The sequence below is a fragment of the Dendrobates tinctorius genome, unplaced genomic scaffold (assembly GCF_039654945.1).
Source record: "Dendrobates tinctorius isolate UK_male_01 unplaced genomic scaffold, ASM3965494v1 ptg000033l, whole genome shotgun sequence".
Lineage (NCBI taxonomy): Eukaryota > Metazoa > Chordata > Amphibia > Anura > Dendrobatidae > Dendrobates > Dendrobates tinctorius.
Genome location: NW_027361701.1, coordinates 5884821 through 5895635, shown reverse-complemented (window position 1 = coordinate 5895635; position 10815 = coordinate 5884821).

Sequence of the window (10815 nt, the reverse complement as noted above, 5' to 3'; positions counted from 1 at the left end):
ACATTACTTAACTCCCTTAATACCCGAGGGTGAATGCCATCAGGGCCCGGTGATTTGTCAATTTTAATCTTACAAAGGCGGTTCTGCACTTCTTCCTGGGTTAGGCAGGTAATACTTAATGGGGAGTTTACATTATCACTCTGCATTTCCCCTGGCAAATCCTTTTCCTGTGTGAACACTGTTGAGAAAAAAGTATTTAACCCCTTAGCGACAGAGCCAGTTTGCAGCTTATTGACCAGGCCAATTTTTACAATTCTGACCACTGTCCCTTTATGAGGTTATAACTCTGGAACGCTTTAATGGATCCCGCTGATTCTGAGATTGCTTTTTCGTGACATATTGTACTTCATGTTAGTGGTAAAATTTCTTCGATAAGTCTTGTGTTTATTTATGAAAAAAAGAAATATGGCGAAAATTTTGAAAATTTTGCAATTTTAAAACTTAAAATTTTTATGCCCTTAAATCAGAGAGATGTATCACACAAACTTCTTAATAATTAACATTTCCCACATGTCTACTTTACATCAGCACAATTTTGGAAGCAAATTTTTTTTGCTAGGAAGTTATAAGGGTTAAAAGTTGACCAGCGATTTCTCATTTTTACAACAAAATTTACAAAACCATTTTTTTTAGAGACCACATCATATTTAAAGTCATTTTGAGGGGTGTACATGACGGAAAATACCCAAAAGTGGCACTATTCTAAAAACTAGACCTCTCAAGGTGCTCAAAGCCACATTCAAGAAGTTTATTAACCCTTTAAGTGCTTCACAGGAACTAAAGCAATGTGGAGAGAAAAAATTAACATTTAACTTTTTTTGCAAAAAATTTACTTCAGAACCAATTTTTTTTTTATTTTCACAAATGTTAAAAGAGAAAATCAACCTCAAAATTTGTTGTACAATTTCTCCTGAATACGTCGATACCCCATATGTGGGGGTAAACCACTTTTTCAGCACACGGCAGAGCTCGCAAGGGATGGAGCGCCGTTTGACTTTTTCAACGCAGAATTGGCTGGAATTGAGATCGGATGCCATGTTGCATTTGGAGAGCCCTTAATGTGCCTAAACAGTGGAAAACTCCAACAAGTGACACCATTTTGGAAACTAGACCCATTAAGGAACTTATCTAGATCTGTGGTGAGCACTTTGAACCTTCAAGTGCTTCACAGAAGTTTATAACGTAGAGCCGTGAAAATAAGCAATCTATTTTTTTTCCACAAAAATGATCTTTTCGCCCCCAAATTTTTATTTTTACAAGGGTAACAGGAGAAATTATACCCCCACAGTTGTTGTGCGATTTGTCATGAGTACGCCAATACCCCATATGTGGGGGGGAACCACTGTTTGGGTGCATGGGAGAGCTCGGAAGGGAAGGAGTGCCATTTTGGAATGCAGACTGTGATGGAATGGTCTGCGGGCATCATGTTATTTTTGCAGAGACCCTGATGGGCCTAAACAGTAGAAACCCCCAACAAGTGACACCATTTTGGAAACTAGACCCATTAAGGAACTTATCTAGATGTGTGGTGAGCACTTTGAACCTTCAAGTGCTTCACAGAAGTTTATAACGTAGAGCCGTGAAAATAAAAAATCCATTTTTTTTCACAAAAATTATCTTTTCGCCCCAAATTTTTATCATACCCCCACAGTTGTTGTGCGATTTGTCCTGAGTACACCGATACCCCATATGTGGGGGAGAACCACTGTTTGCATGGATGGGAGAACTCGGAAGGGAAGGAGTGCCAGTTTGGAATGCAGACTTTGATGGAATGGTCTGCGGGCATCATGTTGCGTTTGCAGAGCCCCTGATGGGCCTAAACAGTGGAAACCCCCCACAAGTGACCCCATTTTGGAAATTAGACCCACTAAGGAACTTATCTAGATGTGTGGTGAGCACTTTGAACCACCAAGCACTTCACAGAAGTTTATAGATGCAGAGCCGTGAAAATAAAAAGTCTTTTTATTTCCACAAAAGTGATTTTTAGACCCCAATTTTTAGATCCCCAAAGTTGGTAAATAGTGGAAACCCCTCAATTCTTGCTCGAACCCTAACCCCAACAAACCCCTAATCCCAACCCTAATCCCTAATCCTAATTCTAACCCTAATCCTAGTTCACCCTAACCCTAATTCTAACCCTAGCCCTAACCCGAGCCCTAACCCTAGCCCTAACCCTAACCCTAGCCCTAACCCTAACCCTAACCCTAGCCCTAACCCTAGCCCAACCCTAACCCTAGCCCTAACCCAAGCCCTAACCCAAGCCCAACCCTAACCCTAACCCTAGCCCAACCCTAACCCTAGCCCAACCCTAACCCTAGCCCTAACCCTAACCCTAATGGAAAACTGAAAAAAAAATATTTTATTTATTTCATTATGTTTGCCTATATAAGGGGGTGATAATCGGGGGGTTATGTACTATTTTTTTTTATTTTGATCACTATGATTGTTTATCATAGTGATCAAAATAATGAATGGAATCTGCCAGTCGGAGCCTGCAGATTCCCAGCGAGTGCACTGCACATGCGCCCGCCATTTTCAAGATGGCGGCGCCCATCGGAGGACGCCGGCGGGACGCGGGAGCATCGGGAGGGGACGGAGGACCACGGAGAGGTACCGGGGGGGAATTGGGGACACTATTTCTCTCTCCTCTGATGTGCGATCACATCAGAGGAAAGAGAAATGTAATGCATAATCGTGGCTTTTTTTTGCAGTTGCCGTTATAGGGTTAATAACGGCGATCACAAAAGCGGGGTTGGTAAAAACCGACCGATTCATGTTCTCTGGGGTCTCGGCTACCCCTGGCAGCCGAAACCCCGGAGAAAATCCGACACTGGGGGGCGCTATGTACTTTCTCTTCTCTACTTTCTGTGGTTTTAGTACACTTAATTACCGCCGCTAAAAGGCGTATCGGCATTCGTTAAGGGGTTAAAACATTTTTATTTTTTTTACTTTATTACATTGTCCCAGGTGGGACATCACTGTCCTGTGACAGATCGCTGATCTGTCACATCACAGATCACTGTGACAGATCAGCAATCTGTCACAGGCACTACACAAGCTTCCTCCTTGCCTGCGCTTTGCAGGCATGAGGAAGCCAGCTCCCTGCAGGCCCCCGAAGGTCCCCGTCGCCATCTTGGATTCGGGGACCTACAGGGATAGAGCCCCCCGCAGCAGTGCTGCACATTGTGCTGCTGTGGGGGGCTCAGGGAAGCACGGAGGAAGCCCCCTCCCTGCCGATGCTTCCCTTTAACCCCTGGTACACCGCGATTGTGTTTGATCGCGGTGTGCAAGGAGTTAACGTGTCCGTGACCGCCCCTGACGCATTGTGCCAGGTGTCAGCTGTGATAATCACCACGTGGGTGCCGCTGATCGCTGTGACGTACTATCCCATCCCGGGGAATTAAGTCCCAGGGCACATGGATGGGATAGTACGTCACATGGCAGTAAGGGGTTAAGCTGGAGTTCATCGCCATAGTCTGGGTGGTAACAGAGTGCTTCAAGCACTACTTGGCTTCCGCAAAGTTCACCACCTACACGGACAATAATCCGCTAACCCACCTTGAAACGACAAAGCTCGGGGCACTTGAGCAGCGATGAATGGCCTGGCTGTCCAACTACGAGTTCACCATCAAGTACAGAGCAGGACATAAGAACGCTAATGCTGATGCGTTCACCAATTCACCAGACGGGGGAGAAGATCCAAAAGAACTTGAAGAAATTGAGTTACCAGCCTTCCACCGTCCAATTGTAGCCCAGCGCTCTCAAGGAGTGAGAATAAGCGCTTTATTGTACGAGAGGTAACGTTGAACCCATTACCCCATCATGAGTGGGCAGAGACACAAGATAGTGATCCAGCTGTTCGCCTAGTAAAGGAGTGGCTGGCACAAGCTCTGCTGGAATTTTAGACCATTCTTCTTTGGCAAACTGCTCCAGGTCCCTGATATTTGAAGGGTGCCTTCTCCAAACTGCCAATTTTAGCTCTCTCTACAGGTGTTCTATGGGATTCAGGTCTAGACTCATTGCTGGCCACCTTAGAAGTCTCCAGTGCTTTCTCTCAAACCATTTTGTAGTGCTTTTTGAAGTGTGTTTTGGGTCACTGTCCTGCTGGAAGACCCATCACCTCTGAGGGAGACCCAGCTTTCTCACACTGGGCCCTACATTATGCTGCAAAATTTGTTGGTAGTCTTCAGCAGTCCAGTGCCAGAGGCAGCAAAGCAACCCCAAAAACATCAGGGAACCTCTGCCATGTTTGACTATAGGGACCGTGTTCTTTTCTTTGAATGCCTCTTTTTTTCTCCTGTAAACTCTATGTTGATGCCTTTGCCCAAAAAGCTCTACTTTTGTCTCATCTGACCAGAGAACATTCTTCCAAAACGTTTTAGGCTTTTTCAGGTAAGTTTTGGCAAACTCCAGCCTGGCTTTTTTATGTCTCGGGGTAAGAAGTGGGATCTTCCTGGGACTCCTACCATACAGTCCCTTTTCATTCAGACGCCGACGGATAGTACGGGTTGACACTGTTGTACCCTCGGACTGCAGGGCAGCTTGAACTTGTTTGGATGTTAGTCGAGGTTCTTTATCCAACATCTGCACAATCTTGCGTTGAAATCTCTTGTCAATTTTTCTTTTCCGTCCACATCTAAGGAGGTTAGCCACAGTGCCATGGGCTTTAAACTTCTTGATGACACTGTGCACATTAGACACAGGAACATTCAGGTCTTTGGAGATGGACTTGTAGCCTTGAGATTGCTCATGCTTCCTCAAAATTTGGTTTCTCAAGTCCTCAGACAGTTCTGTGGTCTTCTTTCTTTTCTCCATGCTCAATCTGGTACACACAAGGACACAGGACAGAGGTTGAGTCAACTTTAATCCATGTCAACTGGCTGGAAGTGTGATTTAGTTATTGCCAACACCCGTTAGGTGCCACAGGTAAGTTACAGGTGCTGTTAATTACACAAATTAAAGAAGCATCACATGATTTTTCGAACAGTGCCAATACTTTTGTCCACCCTCTTTTTTATGTTTGGTATGGAATTATATCCAATTTGGTTTTAGGACAATTCTTTTGTGTTTTTCCATTTAAGACAAATTAAATGAAGATAATAATAAAAAAGAATTTGTGTTTGCAATCATTTTCAGGAAGAAACTGAGTGTTATCTGACAGTATTGCAGGGGTGTCAATACTTTTGGCCACAACTGTAGTATAATGTACTCCACTAAGGCCTCTTTCACACATCCGGTTTGTGCCGTCAGGCACAATCCGGCATGTGGTTAAAAGAATGGATTCTTTTTTTTACCGCCGGATGCGTTTTTTTGTCATTGAGAAGCACATGCGCCGGATCGCGCAGCATGAGCTTCCGTTTGTTCCGGTTTTTACCGGATCCGGCTGAATTCTTGTGTCTGGCGGCTGGACAGGACGGGTGCTGCAGCGTTTTTTTGTCCGGCGAAAAAAGCCAGACTTGGACGTATGCGGCCCTCCCGGCTCTGCGGGACAATGTTTCTCAATGGCACATTCCAGCCGCCGGATCAGGCTTCTACCTGATCCGGCCACCGCATGCACGATTTTACCCTGTGCGCATACCCGGATCTGTTCTCTGTTCGTTCGTTTTCGTGTTCTCTCTCTCTCTTCATCCTCTTCCTTTGCAGCAAAGCCGTGTCAAGCGCCATAAGATGCACCGCATATACGTCCGACCACTCCGTTCGCGGCCGGATCCGATACTCCATCTTTTCGCCGCACGACGCCGGAATTCCATCGACGGATGTGTGAAAGTAGCCATAGTCTTACTGTGACATCAGTCTGCAAGTCTGGGCTGCAGTAAGACAGCACCCCGAGCAACCCCGATACCCTTTACCCCTATACAGGGATCTGGATTTACAGCAGAGCCCAGGAGGCGCTATCTGAACAAGAGCAGCGGACCAGAGCAGGACGGTAGTCAGAAAGGGGTTAAAAAACGGGACCAAAAGTGTAAGCAGCAATCCAAGTCGAAACCAGGCAGGCAGCAACGGTACAAAAACGGCAGACAGTAGCAGAGTCAATTCCAGGCCAAGGTTAAAGTCATAAACCAGGAGGGAGGCAGAGGTACAAAATCGTCAGGCAGGAGTAGAGTCAGAATCAAAGAAAGCAAATAGCAAACTAGCACACTGGGGAAACCAAGACTATATCTGGCGGCCTGCAAGACCAGCCCCAAGGTATTTGAGGGATCAGATCATCCCTCACAGGTTCACAGTCTGATGACGTCATTAGGACCGCCCCCGGACCAGGCCAGATGGAGATGCACCGACCCCTTCATGACCGACAGAGGAGCGCAGCCTGCGGCCGCCAGATGCCTGCAGAGGAGCCTCCTCCCTGTTAGCAGTTCCCATGGGTGGACCACGGTGCCTCCCAGTGGCCAAGGCAGGAACAGCCATCCCCGAGTTTGACCGTGACATGACAGTCCGGCGCCTCCCAGAGGCCGAGACCGGAATAGCAGAACTCGGGACTGACGGCGACGTGCCAGTCTGGTTCCTCCTAGTGGCTGAAGTAGGAACAGCAGTCCCTGTATCCGATGGCGATGTGACAGCACCCCCCCTTCTAAGAGGGGCCTCTGGACCCTCAAAACCAGGTTTGTTAGGGTGAAGGAGGTGAAATTTTCTAAAAACCTTTGGCGTAGATGTCACTAGCGGGAACCCAGGTCCTCTCCTCCGGGCCGTAGCCCTTCCAGTGCACCAGGTACTGCACAGAACCTCTCACTAAGCGGGAGTCAAGAACACCCTGAACTTCGTATTCCAAAGTGCCCCTGACCAAAACTGGAGGAGGAGGGTACTGGACAGGATGGATTGGAGAGCGGTACAACTTGAGGAGAGATTTGTGGAAAACATTGGGCAATTTAAAAGACTGAGGGAGTTTTAAACGAAAAGCTACCGGGTTAATCACTTCCAATATTTCATATGGACCAATGAATCTGGGACCCAGTTTGGCAGACAGCACTTTAAGCTTGATATCCTTGGTGGAAAGCCAGACCTTGTCCCCAACTCCCAGGTGCGGTCCCTTGGATCGCCGTCTATTTTCAGCCAAAGCTTGTCTAACCTGGGACCCCTTCAAGTTTGTGTTTACTTCAGACCAGATAGTCTTTAACCAATGTATAGATTTTTCTAACCCCGGGAGCTCCGACAACCTGGCCGAAATTGAACCAAAGCGTGGGTGCAGTCCGTGATTGCAGTAGAAAGGGGTAGTTTTGATCGACTCCTGGTATTGGTTGTTCAGGGCGAACTCAGCTAACAGCAGATGTTCCACCCAATCGGATTGATGCTCCGATACGTAACAGCGGAAATACTGCTCCAGAGCCTGGTTGATGCGTTCAGTTTGACCATTGGTCTCAGGGTGATAGGCAGAGGAGAGGATAATTCAATGCCTATGCATTTGCAGAACGCCCTCCAGAACTTGGAAACGAACTGGGTACCCCTGTCGGACATAATATTCACCGGAGCGCCATGCAATCGTATAACATGAACAATGAAGAGTTTACTCAAAGTTTCAGAATTAGGTAAACCAGACAGAGGAACAAGATGACATTGCTTACTGAACCTATCCATCACCACCCAGATACACGTCTTCCCTTCTGAGGGCGGCAGGTCAGTATTGAAGTCCATGGAGATATGGGTCCATGGACTCTCAGGAATGGGCAAGGACAGGAGCCAGCCGGCAGGCCAATTATGGGGGGAATTGGCACGGGCACAGATTTCACAAGCTGACACATAAGTTTTAGAATCCTTAACCACCGCCGTCCACCAAAAATTCCTAGTCACCAGTCTGGTGGTATTATTGACACCAGGATGGCCTGCCAGAACGGAGTCGTGCGACTCTTTCAGAATTTGCAGGCGAAACTTGGCCGAAACGAACAATTTTTGGGGGGGCGTCATGTCAGGGGCTTGTTATGGGGACCTACGGATAGCCTCCAGAAGGTCCAAAGACACAGCCAAAACAACCATCCCATTGGCCAATATTGGAACTGGTTCAGAGTCCTCAGCTTGTGAGGGGCAAAAACTGCGAGAGAGGGCATCAGCCCTTACGTTTTTAGGACCTGGATGAAAGGTGATTACAAAGTGAAATCTCGAGAAAAACAAGGCCCACCTTGCCTGTCTAGAATTCAGTCTTTTGGCTGACTCCAGGTAGGTCAAGTTCTTGTGATCTGTGATCACTGTAATTTTATGCTTAGCACCTTCGAGGAAGTGACGCCATTCCTCGAAGGCCCATTTTATGGCCAACAATTCCCGATTCCCTATATTATAATTCCTCTCCGTAGGAGAGAACTTTCGGGAAAAGAAGGCACATGGACGAAGTTTCGTAAGGGATGCCGTGCCTTGTGAAAACACTGCCCCTACGCCAACCTCAGAGGCATCCACTTCTACCACAAACGGCCGGTCTAGGTCAGGCTACTGATATACTGATATACTGATATACAGGCTACTGGATACTGGGTTATCCACAAAACACTCCTTTAAAGTAGAAAATGCCTGAAGTGCCTCAGGCTTCCAAATAGCCAAGTCTGCCCCCTTCCGGGTCAAATCCGTGAGTGGTTTGGCAATCTCTGAGAAACCCTTGATAAATTTGCGGTAGAATCGCTGCAGCGCTTTTAGTGATTTGGGTTGTACCCATGCCTTAATGGGTTGGATCTTAGCAGGATCCATGCAGAAAACTTTGCCTGAGACCATGTACCCCAGAAACTTTACCTCTTCAGCCAAAAAAACACATTTCTCTAGTTTAGCAAATAAAGAATGTTCTCGTAGTCTTTGGAGCACTGAACAGACGTGCTGAGCGTGTGTCACAGGGTCAGCAGAGTAAATCAGGATGTCATCCAAACACACGACTACATACACCCCACAAATGTCTCTGAAAATATAATTCACAAAATTTTGAAACACGGCTGGTGCGTTACTGAGTCCGAACGGCATTACGAGGTACTCAAAATGGCCAAGGGGGGTGTTAAACGCGGTTTTCCACTCATCTCCCTCTCTTATGCGGACTAGATTATATGCCCCCCGCAGGTCAAGTTTAGTAAACCAACGGGCTCCCATAAGCTGATTAAAAGATCAGGGATGAGTGGAAGCCGAACTGGTTCTTTATAGTGATTGCTTTTAATTCACCGTTCAATGCAAGGTCTGAGACCCTCATCTTTCTTTTCCACAAAAAAGAACCCGGCCCCAACTGGTGAAGTGGACGGTCTGATAAAGCCTTTTTGTAAACTGTCTGCTATGTAGTCATTCATGGCCTGACGCTCTGGATAGGAGAGATTAAATATTCTCCCCTTTGGGAGACGGGCAACCGGAATCAAGTCTTTAGGGCAATCATATTCTCTATGAGGGGATAATTTCTCAGATTCCACTTTAGAAAAGACATCCTCATAGTCCCTGAAGGCATAAGGCATGACGGGGTTTGTAACTTTAACCTGGTTCACTGCTAGCGATATGCAGTTATCCTGACAGTGTGGACTCCAGCGCACAATATCACCAAGGTGTTAGTCAATGGCAGGATTGTGCTTGTGCAACCATGGCATACCTAAAACAACTGCGACTGATAAATCATCAACCACAAAAAATGACATATGTTCAGTATGTAATGCCCCATTGACATTGCAATTCCTGGAGTAACGAATTCCACTCCACCCTGAAGAATAGATGTGCCATTGATACCAGTGGTTTTAATAGGGGCATTAAGCCTCAGTAGTGGTACACCCAGATTCCTGGCAACCAAAAATCCATGACATTTCTCTTAGAGCCACTATCCACATAAGCCTTCAAGCACAGAGATTTGGTACAAAATGAGAGGGAGAAACGGGTAACAAAACTTTAGCCGCATTAGCGGGCAATACCTGAGCCCCCGGGCAGGTTTGACCAGAGCTGCCCAGGGGCCGATGTCCCAGGACTGTGGATCTCTGACATCCGGTGCTTTCCCTGAAGTCTCCAGACTGCAGCATACTTGTGTAGGAGGATGAGAGTGCTCCTCCAGGCTGTGCACTGAAGCAGGTGTGGTAGGGGGGCTGGGCTTGGGGGGTGGACCACTGCTTACCAGACGAGGCAAAGACGAGACGGAGACAGCTTCCACTTGTAACAGTTCCGGATTTATTTGTCGTCCTCCTGACGACCACCAAACACGCACCGCAGCTTCTTTACACCACTGTATCGCCAGGCCCGGGTACATATTCTTCAGCTCCAGTCACAGTAACGCAACTCGCGGATCTTTCACTGGGGGCTGTCCTAGACCAATCTACCCCCAGCGCTTCACCTGCCCGAGGTCGGCTTCCAATCGGTACCCCCGGGGCCTCGTCTGTCTTGCGGTACGTTGAGTCAGGGTCTCCCCCTGGCTGCCGCTTCTCCTTGCCTGTCCTGCAGTCCGTTGGGTCAGGGCCACCCCCCTGAGTGTCTCTCCTTTGTCTGTCCCCCTGGCCGAGCTCTTCTCACTTTCTCCGTCTTCTTCTGAGCTCCTCCCAGGACTAAACTCTCCTGGAGCCCTGCCTTCTTCTATTTATCCCCTCTCTCACAGGGGAATTTCCCACCCGGGCTCCTATCTCCCCGCCCCCCATGACTAAGCGGATTCCTAAGCCCTAAGCTGATGTTAAGTCCTGTACTACTCTCCCCTGCCATCTTGTGGTCATTTCACGGTACTGCACTCCCTTTTCTGTCTTTCCCTGCTGTTACCTTTCTAACCTGTCAATCTCTGTCACTAGTGCACAAACCGTCCCCTCCTTCTACCAGTCACGTCTGTCTGTCAAGTCATCTACCCCACACTCCCCCACCCTTTGTCCATTGTCGTACATCCGACCTATGTCGTTCTGAATCTTA